We start from the raw sequence: 20,210 nt of genomic DNA on the forward strand, positions 1-20,210 counted from the left end.
GCAGAGGACGGCGATGCAGAAAATAATGATTACTAGGACAGCCGTAGACAGAGAGAGGGAGTTGTTTCAGTGCCAGTGGATCAGAGCGGACCGTATGTTGAGGTGACTACAGCAAATGTAACGGAGCCCTTTCTGCTAGACACTGGTGCTGCAAAGAGTTCAATTATTCATTCAAAACTCCCTGGCGCACCTTTGTCTGGCGATATAAATGTTTCAGTAGGTTTTTCTGGCGCCCCAGTTAGAAACCCGATTTCTAGTCCCATGTCACTTTCTATTGGACCTTGCGAGCTGAAAGCACCCCTGATTCTAACAACAGGTTGTGGTGAGAATTTGCTAGGGTTAGATTTGTTGAAAAGATTGCATGCTACACTGTATTGTTCACCGTCAGGGTGACGACTTACATTAGGCAGGAAAGTGATTTCCCAGATGTACTTGTCTAAAAATACAATGCCACCTGAATTGTCATCCCTTCCGGATGTCCTTTGGGCTACTGGTCCCAATGATGTGGGCCTCTTGGAGATACCGCCATACGTGGTAACTTTAAAGGCTAATGTCAGACTGCCACGTATTCCCCAGTACAAGATCTCTAATGAAGGCCAGAAAGCATTGTTAGACATTGTCAGCGATTTGATTAATAAGGGTGTAATTGAAGAGACAAGAGGCAACGTTTGCAACAGCCCGATTTGACCTGTTTTAAAACGAACGGACCCTTCACAGCCACCTGTTTACAGATTTGTGATTGATCTTAGAGAGGTTAATAAGATTGTTGTGCCACAGTTTCCAGTTGTCCCTGATATAACTGCCTTGTTAACGATGATTCCAGCCTCTGCTGCATGGTTTTCAGTGATCGATTTAAAGAATGCTTTCTTTAGCATCCCAATTGCAGAAGAGAGCAGAGACATTTTTGGCTTTAGTCTGGGAGGTCGAAGCTTCCGCTTCAAACGCGCTCCCCAGGGCTACTGTGAGAGTCCATCCATATACAGTCAAGCTTTGAAAGCGCAACTTGATGCACTTGTTTTACCTAGTGGCGCTATTCTGATTCAGTACGTGGATGATTTACTAATCGCCGCGGATACTGAAAAGATCTGCAAAGAAGCCACATTGTCATTGTTGCGCCATTTATCTGCTTTCCATCATAAAGTGTCTCTCTCCAAGCTGCAATATTGTCGACAAGAAGTGACCTACTTAGGTCATCTCTTATCGAAGGAGGGAAGGAAACTGACCCCAGAAAGATTTCAAGCCATTGCGCAGTTGAGTGTGCCAAGAACACAGAGAGAAGTGCGTGCTTTCTTGGGCATTACCTCATACTGTAGGCACTGGATCCCAAATTTTTCCTTGTTGGCAAAACCTTTGTTATCCTTAACATGCAAAGACACACCGAATCCTATCCCATGGTCTGAAGAATGCCAGAAAAGTTTTGTGGAATTGCGCAATGCATTGTGTTCAGCACCTGTGTTGGGTACTCCTGACTACAGCAAGCCTTTTACAGTGTATGTTCACGAGAAAGATGGTTGTGCATTATCAGTGTTAACACAGCCTTTTGGTGACAGACCGCGCCCATGCGCATATTTTTCATCAACCTTGGACCCTGTAGCGAGGGCATTGCCAAGCTGTCTGAGAGCGACAGCTGCTGCAGCTATGTCTATCCGACAATCTGCTGGTCTGGTAATGGACAACACATTGATCGTTATGGTTCCACATGCTGTAGACACATTATTAAACAGAACCAAGACACAACACTTGACTAGTGCGCGATTATCAGGCTATGAGCTCACACTGTTAGCAAACCACATACACATAAAGAGATGCAACACGCTGAATCCAGCTACGTTATTGCCAAATCCAGCAGACCTAGATGAGAATGAGCAACATGACTGTCTGTTCAGAACAGAAGAAGAGACGAAAGGGAGAGTAGATCTAAAAGATACTCCCCTGGCTGAGTGTGATGGTACTTTATGGGTGGATGGTTCGTGTTTCAAGCTCCCTAATGGTGATACGACTGCTGCATATGCTATCACGACGTTACACACGGTCGTGGAAACTGCACGAGTGCCACATAATTCGGCCCAAGCAGCAGAATTAATCGCCCTCATGAGAGCGTAAGTGTTGTCTGAAGGAATGAGAGTGAATATATACACAGATAGCCAGTACGCCTTTGGCGTGGCTCACAATTTTGGACGACTGTGGAAAGAACGTGGGTTCCTGACGTCGCATGGAGCTAAAATTCAGAATGGCAAGTTGGTAAATGATCTCCTTGAATCACTGACCCTACCATTACAAGTTGCGATTGTGAAATGCAGTGCGCACAGGAAAATCACAGATGATGTTGGACGTGGGAATGCGTTTGCTGATGAGATCGCGAAAGAAACAGCACAGAATGTAAAGACTAGAATGTATGTTGCAGGCCCCGCAAGATGGGTTGATGATGTTGGGATGTGTGAAAACACAATAGAGAGTGTGAAGTTGCTTCAAGCTGAAGCTACAGAGAAAGAATTAAGCAAGTGGAGAGAAAGTGTGGGTAAGTTAGATGAGAATGGTTGTTGGATTGATCTGACAGAACATAGGCGATGGTTGTTGCCCGATGCATATGTGCTTCCAGTAGTTACAATGGCACATGGGATGGCACATATCAGTACGAAAGGAATTTGTAAGTTGTTGGCTCCAGTATGGCAGAATGCTGGGATTCCCAAGTGTGCAGAGAATGTGGTCAAGAATTGCATGGTATGCTTGAAATACAACCCTGGTAGGGGAACCCCAACTCCAGCTGGTCATTTTGCACCCCCATCATACCCATTTGAAGTTTTGCAGCTGGACTTTATCCACATGGAAAGGTGCAACAACCTGAAATATGTACTGGTGGTTGTTTGTGCTTTCTCGAAGTGGATAGAGGCTTATCCTCTGAAAGATAACACTGCCCTGTCCACGGCCAAAGCCCTTGTGAAAGAATTCTTCCCTAGGTTTGGAATGCCAAGAATGGTGTGGTGTGATAATGGAAGTGAGTTTGTGGGTAAAGTAATGAAGAATGTGTGTGAGGGTTTAGGCATCAAGCAAAAGTTCCACGCTGCAAATCACCCCCAATCAGCTGGATTAGTAGAGCGCTACAACGGTGCTCTAAAACTTAAGCTGGCCAAAATCCAGGCGAGCACCGGTCTTAAATGGCCTGATGCTCTGCCTTTAGCACTCTTGTCCACCAGAATGACCGTACACTCACGAGTGGGACTTAGTCCCTATGAGGTTGTCTTTGGCCGCCCGGCTAATGTATGGGGCGTGCCAAGACCGGCGAAATTTAGTGAGATCGAGCATCCAGTACTACTCAATTACTTGTATGATTTGACTGTTAAACTGCGTGTTTTACATCAACAGGTGCATGATACTCTTCCTCAAGCTTCTGAAACTCCTGGACACCCTATCGACCCTGGCACATGGGTGCTGATTAGAAACTTCCAGCGCAAGAGCAACGACGAGCCTCGCTGGATCGGCCCTCACCTTGTCCTTTTATCAACAAGATCAGCGGTGCGAGTGAAGGGGAAGAAACACTGGATCCACGGCACCCACTGCAAGGTAGTTCCCTTGCCCCTGCCATATGACCGGTGGGTCCAGGAGGGTATCGCCGACTCTGAGACAGACACTGTACCTCGTTTTGTATCATTCAGTGATGCACGCATAAAAGGCACAGTTTCAGACCAAGAGAGTGACAATATTCTGCAAGAGGCTGTGCCACTGTCAAATCGATTGGACACCACAGAGCCTGAACTTTTGTTCCAAGACCAAACAGCACCTGGCCGTCTCCGCTATAATTTGAGACCAAGGCCTATGGACAAATAAAGATTTCCTTACTATTTCCTTTTTGACATTTTAGCTCTCCCATCTGAAGGACTTTCTTGATTTTTGTTTTTCGAACCACCATCCGGGTTCAGCCGCAGGGTCGCGGTGCCAAGACTTTGGGGTACAGGCCGAAGACGTTAGGTCAACGGTTCTGGTTGGTCTAGGGCGTTTCCCTGGACTGACAGGCGTACTCCTTAGCAGAAGAAACTCATCCGCCGCGAGCGGCCCGATTAGAGGATGGAGTTTTTTAAGATGGAGAGACCCGTTGAGGAAATGAACTTTAAAGCAAAGATATGTAAAATTATGAGAAGTAAATGTTTTGTATTTCTGTGCCTATTTATACTGTGTAGTATGATAATGTTTACTGTGGGATTTGTGTTTTTCTCCTCCCAGGAGCCCATTGCACCCACTGTACAGACTATACCTCTTTCTACTGCCTCCTCACACTCTTTTCACCCTCTGCCTGAACATGAACAAACCAGACGATCAGAATTTGTAAATAACTCGTTTATTCAGCTCTTGCACCAACTCCAACTAGTAATGAATACGACCAATTGCTGGGTCTGTGGGTTAATGCCACATACCATTAACAAGGGTATTCCCTATTTGGTGCTGCCCTTTAGTTACAATGGATCGTCATGGGCATTCCAGACCATGTTCCTCTACGCTCTAGATGCCTACTCCCCGCGACAACCGCGTTCCATCAGACCTAGTACAAATAATAAAGCCTTAGTGAGAGGAATTGCCGATATGAGTAGGGATATTGATGCATACTCATCCATTCCCAAAGAAGAGCTGAGAGCTTATGTAGGGTGGAACGCGACGGGGTATAGTATTAGTCTGGGTGAAAGACAGCGAAAAATCTCATCTCCAATCTGGGTCGTACCCCACATAGGTCGGTTCTGCTTACAGGGTAATGGTCAGAATCCTAGAGCCCAACTGGGAAGAAGTGACTGTACTGAAACGTACACTTTTCCGTCACAGTTTTCCCCTGCGTTTTTGGCTGCCAAGGGTACATATTTCATCTGCAATAACCGAGCATACACATGGTTGCCCCCTGATTTCTCGGGCACATGTTATATTGCGAACTTGCTACCGCCAACATTTACTGCTGCCGCTGACTATCACAAGACCAGAGTTGTGAGGGGCGTGATTAGTAAGGAGGATACCGCCGGTCAGGAAGCAGGAGACTTCTTCTTGGGTTTCCTGCCGTTTTGGGGACCTATGGTAAATAGTAGGAACCTGAGACAACTGACCCGTGTGGTTGAATCCACTGTCAATGTAACGGCTGGTGCCCTTGGTAATCTGACCGCTGAGCTCCAAGCGGATCGCCTTATGACTTTGCAGAACCGCATGGTTCTAGACGTTATTCTTGCAGACCGCGGTGGGGTATGTAAGGTTATCCAATCCAGTTGTTGCATTTTCATACCAGATAACGCTCCAACAGTCTATCAAGCCATCTCCAAACTCCATAAAATATCTGAAACCATACACGTGGATTAGGGAGACTGGTCACTGGTGGGGTGGTTCTGGGAACTGATATCTGCCTGGGGTTGGAAAGTTCTAATGGTCATTGGAATGATCTTAGCCATTCTTTTCCTGTTCTGTCTGTGCATACAGTGTGCTCCTGCGATATGTGGCCTCTGTGCTACCTTATGTGTAAGGAAACCTGTATCGAGGGACGAGCTAAGTAATAGGATGATGCTACAGCAACATCTCCATGACTTTGTGAACATTGACCTAGACTCGGATTAAGATGAGTATAGTGATTGCCTATGTAAGGGCAAAAGGAGGGTCTGTCGTACTTTAATCTCTGTTTTCGCGTAGGGGACAGGGCCCCACCCCTGTCTATCCTGGTATTAGCAAACCGCAAATGGTTAATGCGGTATGTACGAGTGCTTTATATATCGTTCTAGCTATGAATGCACTGTGTACACGTTATTCTGCTTCACTACGCGGGTTCCATTTTGGAGGCAGTGGCCATCTTGTGATTGCCCTCACATAGGCTATAATGAAGCAACTACGGGCCTTGGTATCCATGTGCCTTTCCATGACTCTTCTGTGACCTGGGCAGCTTGGCTCTGCTGCCCCAGGTCAAACTGGTCTCACGAGCTCCCCTTCCTCCGGCCACCTGTGATTAGCATCAGGGCTCAGCGCACCATAAAGTCCTTTCATCACACCCAAGCCTCCGGCTAATCACTTTCGCACCTGCTTGTTCCTGCTTTATGGCTTGTTTCCCAAAACAGGAGATGCTCATGTTTATTGGGGCCTATCGATTATCTAATGTGGGATCTGAACCTTGCTGTGTAAATAATGGTGGGCTGGCTTAACTGGAATGTGGGATGGTCATCATGACTCTGCTCTTTTCTTTGAACTGTACACTTGTTTATTGCCGTATCATAAACTTAGGAATGTATGCCTGAGGCAGGGAAAACTGTATTTAAGATGAAGTCCGTTTCTATGATTTTCAGCAGTCTCCTGAGAACATACACGCTGTTGTACTTCTAGGATACCTGTAATTGGTCTGCAGCCAATAAACGATCTTTGACTTCACCCAGAAGACTCTGTGTTTCTGTAGGTCTGGAACAGGGTGAACCCAGAAGTCATAGGGTGTGTGCCCCTGCACCGCTGGGTCTAAAATACCCAGTACTTCATGTGTTTTTGCTCTGTGCACTCCTCACCTGTCCAATACTAATGTACGCACTGCTTCAGTCTAATATCTTCCACCCCATGCCTTGCAAGTGTGTGACCCTCTCTACCACTTTATAGTGTGACACTATACTGTAGGAGGATGATCTGTGTCCAGGACCAATGTTCCACTCAGGACTGTTTCACAATGTGTTATGTACTATTGTTTTCTACTTGATTGTAGTCATGGTTGCTCATGTACAGTACAGATGTTTTTCCAGCACAGTCCTCTAATCATGTTCCATGCATTTGAGTTTTCCAGAGTTGTGCAGCAGTAGGTGATAGCTAAAGTGTATGTGTGTTTGCTGATGTAAGGCTACCGATACTGAGTGTGATGTGATCTGTGCCCTATGATGATTTGTGATGTTGAAGTTCAAGTTGGAGCACTCAGATATGTGTGATACTGGTTTTGTTGCTGTTCACACACTGCTTACTGTGCATGCACTGCTGCCAGTGTATGTTGCCTTGTCCTTGCCTGGTGTGTGTCCCCCTGATGTCCAGCTCAGTTTGCTATTTAATGATTATGTATGTGCATATGTTGTGTACTTGTTGTTGAAGGATGCAGTCTTTGGTCTGTGATGACTCTTTCTACTGACAGGTCCCTGTGTGTGTAATGTTATGTTTGCATGACATTGTGTGTGAGGAGTTTGTGTATACATTCAGATGTGTGTTGAAGTGTGAATTTCTTGTGTGAATGTCACATGCAGCAATGTGGAGACTTGTTCATTAGCTTGTTTTTAGTGCCCAAATGTGCTATGGCCTCCTATATCTGAACAGTCACTTGTCAGGATTGTGCATGTGCATGATTGTGCTACACATTGACACCATGCTCACTTTGTAACTGGTGGAGTGTCTATGTCTGTGTTTGCAGATTTGTCTTATTGCACACAGTTAGTGTTCATGATTGGCATTTGATGATGTATTTTTGATTGGTTTGGATGATGGTGTCTGTGCAGTTGAACTGTTATCTATTCCAGTGCAGTCTGGGATCACATTGCCTATCCATTGTTTGCCTGCACATGGCTGAACTTGTTGGACTTCTTTTGATGTTGTTTGTGATACGTGTGTTTGGCAATTGGTTTGTGATAAGCATTGGTTTAGAAATCCCTGAGTGGTATTCTGACAATTGTAGATAGACACCAGGGTGTGGCATTGGTTATCAGGAAAGTCATAGGACCTTATTTTCATCTTGATCTGTACTTCTCACAGGTGTTGAGTAGTGAAGGTGTGAGATGGGTAGATGAGGTGTATGTGTGAAGGTCATACTTGGGTTTGACAGTCAGGGAGTGTCACAATGAGCCTTGAGTGTTGTGCTGGTGGCATACACATGTCAATATAGTTGACACAGATGAGGGGCTGGTCACTGTATGGCTGATGACAGTTCCTATGATCCTGGGCCAATGCATTGCTTGCATTGCTGTATCACAGGGATATTGCACAGATGTTACTTTAGTTCAATTTCAATCACTGTGCCACCCATGTATGATTTGATGGCCTAGGTGTAGTGTGATATGTGGTACCTCTTGCATGTCATGTACAAATGGTATCTGAAATTTATCCATGTTTTTTCTGCACTGTGCACTCCACTTTAGGCTAGTTTAGCTATTATCATACATTGCTGCTGATTTATGGTGTGTGTATGTGGCTAAGTTTAAGTGTGTGAGCTGTGTAAAGGACTTGACATGCAGTGTGAACAGATCCAAGGTTGTTAATCTGCACAGTGACTCTTCTTTTCATCAATTACTCACTTTGATTCACATGAGTGGAAGGTAGGTGTAAGGAGGAGGAGGATTGTCATGAGTCTCATGTCAGAGTTTCTTGCTGTCAAGATGGACTCTTCCTGACACTTTGGCATTCAATCACGACTTTGTAGTTGGTGCTCCCTTTGTTGAGGTGGAGTGATGGTGTGTAGGTGTTCTGTGAGTTGGCAGTGTAGTCAGTGTTGTTGATGTACTGAACATACTCACATGGTGTCATTATTTGCAGCTGTACACTTGTGAGTCAAATGCACAGTGGTGCTTACTTTGAGTTTGCTGTTTGATTGATTGATTGATTGATAGGGAATTTGTATTGCGCTACTTTGCCCAAGGGCGTCAAGGCGCAGAAGATGGAAAACAATCAGTCAAGTAGCAGGAAAGAAACATTAGGGATAGGCCTCAGAGAAGAGCAGAGTTTTAAGTGCTCGACAAAACAAAATAAGGGATTCCTGATTCCTAAGGTCAAGGGGAAGCTCATTCCAAAGTCTGGAGGCAAGGGCGAAAAAGGCCCTGCCTCCCCACCTTGCCTTCACAACCCGGGGGATGGTTAACAACTTTAGACTAGTGGATCGCAGAGCCCTGCCTGGGGTGTAGTAAGACAAGAGAGACCTAATGCCTTCGGCCCCTGCGTCATGGAGAGCCCGATGAATAAGGATCAGAGTTTTGAATTTTATCCTGGCATACACCGGTAGCCAGTGAAGATGTTTCCTGATCGTGGTTCCCGAGGAACGCCTGGGGCATTAACAACGAACCTTGCTGCCGCGTTCTGAACCACTTGCAACCGGTGGACCAGTTTGTTGTTCATCCCGAGGTAGAGGGCATTACAATAGTCCAGGCGCGAAGATAAAAGAGCAACCGAGACTAGTTTCCGGGCGTCGGGCGTGAGGTAGTGGGTGAGCTTTCTCAACACCCTTAAAACCCCACAGCAGGTGGAAACAGTCCTATTTACCTGCTTGTCAAAGGTAAGAGAGGTGTCAAATAGGACTCCCAGGTTACGGGCAGCCAGGGAGGGCTGGGGGCAGACTCCCAGAGTCGATGGCCACCAGTCGGCTGACCACACCTTGTTGTTACTCCCGAACACCAAAATCTCCGTTTTTTCCCCATTCAATTTTAAGAAGCTAGATGTCATCCAGCCTGCCACGGCCTCCATACAGTTCCTAAAATTTAGGGCTGTAGATCCAATGGATTGTGACAGGGAGACCATAATTTGGGTGTCATCGGCGTACAAGAGTACTTCCAGACCAAAAGATCTAACAAGCCTAGCAAGTGGGGCCACATAAACGTTGAAAAGAGTCGGGCTCAGGGAAGAGCCCTGTGGGACCCCACAATGCAAAGGCTTGGCAGTGGAGAGGAAGTCACCCAATTTGACCCTTTGCTCCCTGTTACTGAGGCAGGAGGTAAGCAGACTGAGGGCCAGACCTTCCACCCCATATCACTGAGACGGGAGGCCAAGATGGAGGGGGACAGGGTGTCAAAAGCCGCGGTGAGGTCGAGCAGGATTAGCAGCATAGTCTGACCCCTATCGACCTTGGCGCGGATGTTGTTAACCACCACCGTAAGGGCTGACTCAGTGCTGTGCTCCTTTCTGAAACCATGCTGAGATGGATCAAGCTGGCGGGTTTTATCCAGAAAGGAGCTAAGATGGAAATTCAGGTGGGCCTCCAACATCTTGGCCGGGGCGGGAAGGAGAGAAATGGGGCGAAAGTTGTTTAAGGCCTCAGGGTGGTCTTCTTCAGAAGGGGCTTTACAATGGCTGTTTTCCAGGAGGATGGAAAAGTCCCACTGGATATGGCCCTATTCATGACTGCCAGCATGGGGGGCATTAAGGTAGCCTTACAAGTTTTTAAGATTGTAAGGGGGCAGGTGTCAAGAGGCGAACCTGACTTAAGGGAATCCAAAAGTCTCTCTAGGTCCAAGGCCGTAAGGGGAGGAAAACTGGAATAAGTTTCCGCAGGGGGAACAGTATTCCCCAAATCCGAGGAGAAAGGCTGTGTAAGATTATCTGCCTGGAGGGCTGTGTGAATATTTAAAATTTTAGTGTGAAAAAAGGAGGAGATTTGATCACAAAGTTCTTGTGAAGGGACTATACGGTCAGGGTGATGAATACGAGATAAGGTGTCCACAATTTTAAACAGGTCTCCAGGGGAGGTAAGAGAGGAGGTGAGGTTGGAGAAATAGGATTGTTTTTTGTCCAGCACCGCCGCTTTGTAGATTTTAAGAAGCTTTCTATGTTTGGTCCGACCTTCGGCATCGGGCTGGATCTCCAAAGACTTTCTTGCCTCCTGCATACCTGCCTCTGAGTTCTGAGGGAGTCAGAATACCAAGGGGCCGTAGGACATTTCCTAGCACAATATACTGATTTAAGGGGGCCAGGGAGTCCACTGCCTTTGCGATGGTATTCGCAAGTTCCCGTGCTGATGAGTCGATATCCTGTGAGGGGAAAAGACTCAAAATTAACAATAAAGGGGCCCAGGGATTGGTCAGTCAGGCTCCGGAAATTTCTCTTCTGCACCCAGCAGTTTGTGTCTTTTCTGAGAGCAAAAGAGGTACAGTAAGAGAATTCCATGGAGACTGCATGGTGATCAGTCCAGGAGAGAGGAAGAAGTGGACCCACCTCCAACTTAGAGTCATTCGTAAACACCCCATCCAATGTATGACTGGCAATGTGAGTGGGGGAAGAAACTTTTTGAAGTAGATTGAAAGAGGCCAGTGAATCCACAAGAGATGACGTATCACTGGAATTACTATTTTCCAGGTGGAAATTAAAATCCCCAAGAATAGTAAGGGAGGGCCTGTTAAGAAAAGGCTCTATAACTTCCAAAAGATCAGAACAAAACGAGGATCTGGGGCCTGGAGGTCTATAGATAAGAATCCCTGAAAAATTTTCTGAGGGAGAGGAACTGAGGGAGAAAAACATGGCCTGAAAAGAATTATGAGGAGAGGGAAGAGACTCCATACGGCAGGTAAAATCAGTCTTATATATAATGCCATTTCCGCCCCCTTTTCGGCCCTCTCTGTCCTGTCTTACCATAGTGTAGCCGTCAGGGAGAGCATTTAGCAAATCAGGTCCAGCTGAGTCCGAACCCCACGTTTCCGTTACGAAGACCCAAGAGGGTTTTCTTTGGGATACGAAGTCTCAAAAGGCTACATTATTTTTGACCAGGGAATGGGCATTAATAAGAAAACCTGATTCTTTGGGGGCTCTTGTATCCCTAATTTCAAGCGAGTGTTAGTGTCCGGAACCTGGATGGCTTGCCCCGACTCTTTCAGACATCTACAATGCACACCACGACACAAGTGTACGGGAGTGCACTTGTGATGACATTTTAGCATAGGAGGTCTGAGAGAGTTGAGAAAGTTTTTTGAGTACCTTCGGATACAGGATGGGGAGCGAGAATGCCGGGCAGCATCCCTAGCCCCTAGCGCTTCCTTAGCGCTGACGAGCGCAGACGGGCAGGACTCTGGCATGACTCTGGCCTGAGTCCGGCCCGTCCGCAATGCGCGTCCGCTGCGCGGAGGGGACGTCATCCCCTTAAGTAGAAGACTAGAGCGCGTCCGCGCGCTCCAATACCCCCAAAATGGCCGCCATGAACCAGTGTCGCCTCTCCGGGAGCGAGCTCTCAGCGTCGATGCTCAGCTGAGAGCCGCCCGAGAGCGACTGGTCGCGGGAGCAATGAGGCACCTTCCAAGGTAGGGCGGACTGAAAATGAGGGCTCTGTGGGGAATTCGAGCGCCAGGCACAATGCACAATGCTGCTACAAAGCTTTTGAACCGGGCACAAGGTTAAAATCCTGTTAAATCAGGCAACACAAAAATACAATTTTAAAAGTTCTCAGGGCAAGAGTGCGAGAGAGAACCTCCCGGCTTGTCGCCTCAGGAGGGGAAGGAACGACTGTTTGAGTCAGGAATTTCTTACTGTGTTGTATGGTATGGGCTGTCATCGTGTGATATGGTCTGCCATTGTATGTGATGGTCCTATCAATGTCTGCTTGGGAGCTGTGGTGATCTGTGATTGTGTTGCAATGGTGTCTATTATGATGTGTCATCTACCTGGGCTCACTGACTCATTCCAACACCTTGTTGGACTACTGTGAAATACACATACACACCCTGCTTGGTCTTCCCTCCTCTGTTCCACATTTTTGTACTGACCCTTATTTGTGTGCAATGATGACTATTGTCATTTTGGAGGGACTTTTGCCTCACCCCACACTCATGTTACTATACAATTGGTGATGACCCTAAAGATATGTCACTATAGACAGTGTCCCTGCACATGACTTCTTACTGCAGATATGTTGTGCTGAGTGGGTGCTTCTTTTATGATAGATGTGGTGTGGATGTTGTGATATTGGTCTTGCTTGTCTGGGACAATGTCCTAGACACCTACTACATTGTGAGCAGGTTCTTCCCGTGGCTTCACCGCTGCGGTGACATGACCACCAAGACTGGGCTAGTTGCAATAATATCTATTGGGGTGGGTGACACCGATGCAGAGGTGAAAATTTGTGACATGCAAGACATGTGTACTTAGACTGGGGTATATATTCCTGTCTACACCAGGGTGTCTGATGTAGACAGGACATGTATTTCAGTGCAACAGTTGTGTGTTGTTGTTGTACGGGGGTTGTATGCGAGGATGTGTTATTGACTTACCTGCGGTGTTGACTGCGATGGTGTCTTATCTGCTGGTAGTGGAGGAGGTACAGCAGCGGAAGGGCTTGTAGAGCAGGATCCATGGTGGCCAGGAACATGTGGAGGTGTCTCGGATTTGAGTTTCTATCTCCGCAGTTGTGCTTCCACCATTTCTCTGCTGCGTTCTGATGGGCTGGTTGAGGCATCATGATTGGTCCGGCGGTCGGAACGTCATTCCGCACGGTGGTTTTTCTCAATTGGCTCCCTCCGGCACTGTTGCGGAACCAAAAATCTGGCGGATCTGGAAACTCCGCGACAGATGGGAAATGGGCTATATTTGCCAATTGTAATATTGCGGCCGCGAGGACTGCGGCAGGAGTAATTAAATGGACATTTTCCACCACTGCTAGCACCACAGAGGTGCATACGACCGCCATCGTAATCAGCCCCGTATTTTTGCCAACGATATTAATGACTTTCATATTTTTAAAAACTATATTTCTTACCTTAAAGTCGATATTCTTGACCATGATATTCTTGCTGTCGATATTTCCAACTCGGAATTTGTGTAAGTTGACATTTCCAACTCGATATTCTGTCTCTGCACACATGCCATCCACACGCACATACTGTAATATATATATATATATATATTATCTACTGGCGGTCGCCAGTAGATAGTTATAGTTAGGACAGAGTTTCCATAGGAAATCTCAAAATTCTATTTTTAATAACTTTGGCGCCGGTTGACGAATCCTCGCGAAATTTTCAAAACTAATGGGGCACTCCACTCAGCTCCTACCCTGAAAGTCTCGGGGTGATTCGTCAAGCGGGGGCTAAGAAAAAAGGGGGTCCCAAAACACGTTTTCCCTGTGCATTTTCCCATAGGACCTTTAGTCGAAGGTACAGCCTGAACGGCTGAACAGAATTACTTGAAATTTGGCAAAGAGGTAGTCCTCAGGTCAGGGATGTGCCTTTTGCATATATAGTGTCAATCTGTTCAGTAGTTCCTGAGAAAATTGCAGTTAAAAGTACATAAATATCTATAAGCGCGCACCGTGCACGCACGGTGCGCGCACCCTAACGTGCGCGAGCGTAATTGCGATTGGTGGTTACATGTCAGTCAACATTCGAATCGGTCGAAATCAGGAAGTGTTGTCTGCCATTTTGTGTGTGACAGTGAAAAATAAAGGTGGAGAACGTGAAAAGGGGGCAGGGTACAGAGTTCCTGACCCCCTAGCTTTTGTCAGGGGGTCCCTGAAGGGCCTGAAGGGTGAAAAAAACATTTTATATTTTTTCAAAAAATCGCGAGGTGCGCGCACCGTGCGCGCACCGTCGCGAGGTGCGCGCACGGTGGAAAAAAATCATTAAAAAAATAGAATTAAAAATCAAATTTAAGTGTTTAGATGTTAGGTGGCTCTAAAAAGAGCCGTTGTGTAAAAATGAAAAAAATTATGGGGTGCCGCATGTGTGCTGTTGTATCTTGCTCTCTATTAGGGAAATGCTGGTGTCACCATAAGAGAGAAGAGCACTGCACGCATTACACCATATATGCACCCTCTTGAACAGAGGGTACATATCCAGAGGAACAAAAGCAGGTGAAGCTGCCGCCGCAGATGAAGTGCTTGGCTGAGCTGCCGATGATATGCTCGGCTGAGATGCTGCGGATGAGCTGCTGGAGGGTTGTCTCTAGCAGCTCGAGCATAAGCCACAGGATGTACTCCTTTAACGTGCCTGATCATAGTGAAAATACTAAAAGAGTATTTCTTTTTAGGATCTTCTCTTGATAAGACAACACCACAAATAGTGCAGGTGACTTTCGGAGCATTTACCTTCTTCTGCCCCTCTGGAAATGTACAAAATTGCCATATAAAAGAGTCTTTCTGTTTCCTCTGTCTCTGTGGCACAAGGGTCTCCTGCTCACTCCCAGAAGATGACTGCTGCTCTGTCATTCTCAAGTACTGGAGTACTGGAAAAGCTGCTCAGCTCCTTCTCCCAGGAAATCAGAAGAAATAATGAGGGGAGTGGGTGTGGTGTTGGAAGTTTCTGGAACTGAAACTATTATAAACCAATGAAAAGTGTTGTTTCTTAATCACATGACCTGAAACTACTATAAACCAATGAAAAGTGTTGTTTCTCAATCACATGACTTGCCGCGCGCGCACGGTGCGTGCACGGTGCGCGCACGGATCCGCGCGCATGCGCACACGGAGTACGCACGCATGCGTGTATGGAGCACGCACGCATGTGCGTACGGAGCACACGCGCATGCGCGTACGGAGCACGCGCGTACGGAGCATGCGTGCATGCGCGTACGGAGCACATGCGCACGGAGCACGCACGATGTACGCATGCGCACGTGGAGCAAGTACGCATGCACACACGGAGCACGTACGCATGCACGCACCGTGCGTGCACCGTGCTCACACGGTGCGCGCACGGTCAAAAACCCTTTAAAAAAATAAAATAAAAAATTAAAGTGTTTATAAGTTTATAGAAGATATTAACCATGCTGTTCAACTTTATCCAAATTTTTAAAAAAAAAGAGCTAAGCCATTCCATATTACAGGATACAGTCAATCTATAACTATATACATAGGTAGCTTATTGTAAAATAAACATTTAAAAAATATAATAATACATTCATAAATTAGCATTTAAAAAACCTTGCAAATGCACTTAAAAAACCATAGGTTTCACACACGTTATAGTTAGGAATTAGCATTTAAAAAACCTTGCAAATTCACTGAAAAAACCACAGGTTTCACACATGTTATAGTTAGGAATTAGCATTTAAAAAACCTTGCAAATTCACTGAAAAAACCTTAGGTTTCACACACGTTATAGTTAGGAATTAGCATTTAAAAAACCTTGCAAATTCACTCAAAAAACCATAGGTTTCACACATGTTATAGATAGCTGGACATTTCACTCGTACAAAACCATTGAAATTCCCCAGTTATAGTTAGTTCAGCTAACTATAACTTGCGCGCCCACAATCCACTGCTGATGACGTCACATATTACATCACTCATGACATGGTCAGTGAAATTACTCATGACATCACTGTTGACATCTCAAATGACATCACTGATGACATCACTGATGACATCATCCTTGTGTAAGAGTGGCAGACCTCTTATCCGAATATAAACTTTGGTACACATATTGAAAAATACAAACTAAGGTTTTGAATAATATAGAGATACCAATACCAGTTAGAACAACCTATTCAGTAATTCCAAAATCTACATACGCATCCACTCATTCATCAACACTTCTATATAGTCACTCATACATGTACTCAGTCATCATATGTACTCATACACCTATACATCCTGTTACAGACCTACGCTCATACATAGAGTTACTCACATACATACTCACACATGCAAATAAACATCCATTTACTTGCATGCACAGCTATACACACACCAGTACACTTACTTCTACAGAAACGTACACATACTTACTCTCTAAAACAATCTTTCTTTCTTTATAATCTTTATTTCGACCGTTTTAGATCATAAAAGATATACAACAATAAAAACATTTAAAATAGAGTTAACATTCGAATAAAAAGCACATGACATTTTGAGAAGGAGCATAAATAACAACATGGTGCAAAATACAATTCATTCAATAGTTCTATTATCCCCAGCCTCAACCTGCTTTATATGTCTTGCTCGAATGTGCCACATTGCTCTTAAAAATGTAGCTACCGCAAACACAACCGGGGGCGAAAGATCTGTTTTTAACACTCTGTATGCATGTAGATAATGCCTAAGACCCAGGTTCTTAAGAATGGGAACAAGCCAATAATTTCTGGGTCTACGGTATGCTTTACAGAAAAAGATCATATGTAGGTCATCCTCCCGGGTTTGGGTGCATAGTGAGCATTGCTCTGATGAGGGGGGATTGGACCACTGCTTCGTAAATGACCCAAGTGGGAGTGAGCTATGTCTCCACTGAAGGAACAATTTTCTGGTGAAGACCGGGCTGATATTGTCAAGAACACTCTCTTGGTGGTACACATCTTTCATTTTAATAAATAAGTTAGTAAGAGACCCCTCCTTTGTAGCCCCTATAAGTTTTGATAATTCAAATTCATAAAATTCCTTTACCAGGAGTTTCCTAGGGATCCTACAGCACGCACTCCCTGGGTTTCGCCAAAGCTCCGGCCGTCCCAGATTCTCACATGTCTTTTTCACATAGGATAACCATGGGATAAGAGCGGCTTTTGGCAGAGTTAAAATCTCTTGTAGTTCAGACCTATATGTTGCAAGTTCTGGCCTAGCCCACAATCGACGCCAGACAGTCAGCGGTTTGAGTGCCAGCTCTTCACTAATGGGTCTCAATCCCAGGTCCAGCCTCAACGGCAAAAGAGGTGTACTTGTTGGTAGGGCTGCCAGCTGCCTAATAAAATTGTTTTCAGTGACTAGTAAGTTCTGTGTAGAGGTGTGGCCCCACAGTTCCCCGCCGTATACTACTGCCCCACGCGCTTGCATTTTATAAATTTGTAGGGCTGGGGTCAAAGGTTTAAAGGACGAAGTATTCCTCAACCTACAGATACCTCCAGTTAATTGAACAAGTCTCAAATTGGCCTTGTTACGATGGGTGTCCCAGGACATTGTTTGATTAATGGTGACTCCCAAATACTCAAATGTACATACTCTCTCCAACTTCTGAGTGCCTATGATGGGATTAGGCCGGGTGGAATTTGGGGGGTTGAGAATCATGTATTTCGTCTTCATTGCATTGATCTCTAGACCCCGCTCAGTACAAAAGGTCGAAAATCCATCTAAAATTCGTTGAATTCCCATGGGGGACTTAGACAGCAGCAGGGTGTCATCCACAAACATAATAGCGGGCACCCTGCTGCCATTGAGTTTTGGTGCGTCGGAGTCGGCCACCCTCAGCAGGTGGTCGATAACCCCGTTGACAAAGAGGCAAAACAGGGTCGGAGCGAGGACACAGCCCTGTTTTACCCCCCTGTCAACCGGAAATCTATCCGTAAGTACCCCATTCCTACCGCACCTCACACGTGCAAAATTTCCCATGTGCAGTCTTATCAAAATGGAAAGGATATCTTGCGGTATGGCCAGGTCCGCCAAGACGGACCAGAGTCTTGCTCTTGGGACTAAGTCGAAGGCAGCACGCAGGTCCACGAAAACCGTGTACAAGCTGCCACCCTCGAATATTGCGGTCTTCCAGTAAATAAGGTTCAAGCGGAACACCTGGTCCGTAGTCGAAACCCCCTTCCTAAATCCTGCCTGATAAGGGCTAAGGATGGAAAAGTCATCAATCCAAGTTTGGAGGCGATGAAGAATCAGCCTACCAAACAACTTCTGGGAGACATCTATAAGGCTAATGGGCCTGTAGTTGGCTGGGAGCAGAGGTGACCCCTTTTTAAAGACCGGCACGATCTCTGCGCCCAGCCAAGTACTAGGCACCTCCATGCCCCCCAGAATAGCATTAAACATAGACAATAGATATGGTGCCCAAACATCTGGTTCCTGTTTAAAGAGATCCCCGGGGAGGCCATCCAAACCCGGAGCCTTGCCAAGGGGTAAGGCAGAAATTGCTGCTCTAATTTCAGTCACCGTAAAATGGTCTCCAGAATGACATGGTGTTACAGTGGGTGGTAATTCACCGGGGACCCCAGCCTCCACCCTATAAAGGGACCAGAAATGCTCCTTCCAGGCTTCAGCTGAGATGTTAGGTTCTATAGCCGATGGAAGATCTTCTGAGCCAGTATTTACAATTCTCCAGAATTTGCGGGAGTCCCTATTGGCTAATGATTTAGTAAGGTCCTCCCACTTCTCCTGATCCCACTCAATCGTAGCGTTAAAAATCAATCGCTTATACTCCCTCCTCCTAGCCTTGATCTCAACTCGGCTATTGCCTTCCTTAATGGCGATTAAAAGGTCTGATTTCGCCTTACGGCAAGCAACATTATACCAGGTCTGGCGATTAGTGGGCCCCCCCCCCTTCTTAAGTGGACAGAAGAGGACTTCAGCCAGAGACTTTATCAAGTCATCGTGCGCCAAATGCAATAACTCATAAGTGTCTTTGGCGATAGAATTTCCCATTAAAGTACACACTACCTCCAAAATGGGGATTACCCTGGAGTATAAGTCTGCGACTTTCCCTTGATTAGTGGCAAGCTTTTCCCATCTAATTCTCCTTCTGTTAGACGTAAGGACCAACCCCGTGGACGCAGAACCTACCATGACCTTTCTTCCCACTAGATACGGGATCTTATATTGTAACTGGAGCGCATTGTGGTCGCTGTCCTCCCTTGTAATTACCTTAAAGTCAATGATTAGCGACCACCGGGAGAGTTGGACCAAGATATAATCTATTCTTGATTCCCTACCCTGTTTATTATACGTCCACTTTGGAGGGATATCAGAGTTTACACGGCCATTACAGGCCCACAAACCATGCTTAAGTGTTAGGGCAGTGACCTCGACCACAAGGGGTGTCCAAGTTCTAGGTGGGAATCACTTATAGAAACACATACTTATTTATACAGGAACTCTTCCAATCTCTCACTCTCATATATCCTCACTTATATTCATCAATACTCACATAAACTAGTTCAAAACATATGGACTTACTCATAAAGACACTATTGAGACAGTCAATCACTCTCTTACTCACCCATACCACACTCATCCACCCATACTGCCCTGCTCACATACTGTCTTCAAAATACATACAAACAGTGAGTCACTCATTCATGCATCCATATGCTAAGTAACATCCCCCACTGAACCATACAGACACTCATACTGATACTCTAAAAACAAACTAATAACCCATATACACACTCATGTAGCTACTCACCAACCCATGCAGCCACTTATACACAAAGCGAGACGCTGATACAGATATTTAAATATTTAAAAATTACTCACTAATACTTGTATTCACTAAGATACTGTTAATAAGTCAGTTATACAATTAATTTTACCAAAAAACCCATCCATTTAGACACTTATTTACCCATTTTTTCTTCCATTAAGCTTTAGATATACATATATAAACAATATTTATTTTTCAGAAGGACCCACATTCACTGGATGATGTCATCAGTGATGTCATCAGTGATGTCACTTGAGATGTCATCAGTGATGTCATGAGTGACGTCACTGACCATGTCATGAGTGATGTAATATGTGACGTCATCAGCAGTGGATTGCGGGCGCGCAAGTTATAGTTAGCTGAACTAACTATAACGGGGGAATTTCAATGATTTTGTCCACGTCTCAGGATATCGATAAAGTTAGACTGCCAACT

The sequence above is a fragment of the Triturus cristatus genome, chromosome 11 (genome assembly GCF_964204655.1).
Source record: "Triturus cristatus chromosome 11, aTriCri1.1, whole genome shotgun sequence".
NCBI lineage: Eukaryota > Metazoa > Chordata > Amphibia > Caudata > Salamandridae > Triturus > Triturus cristatus.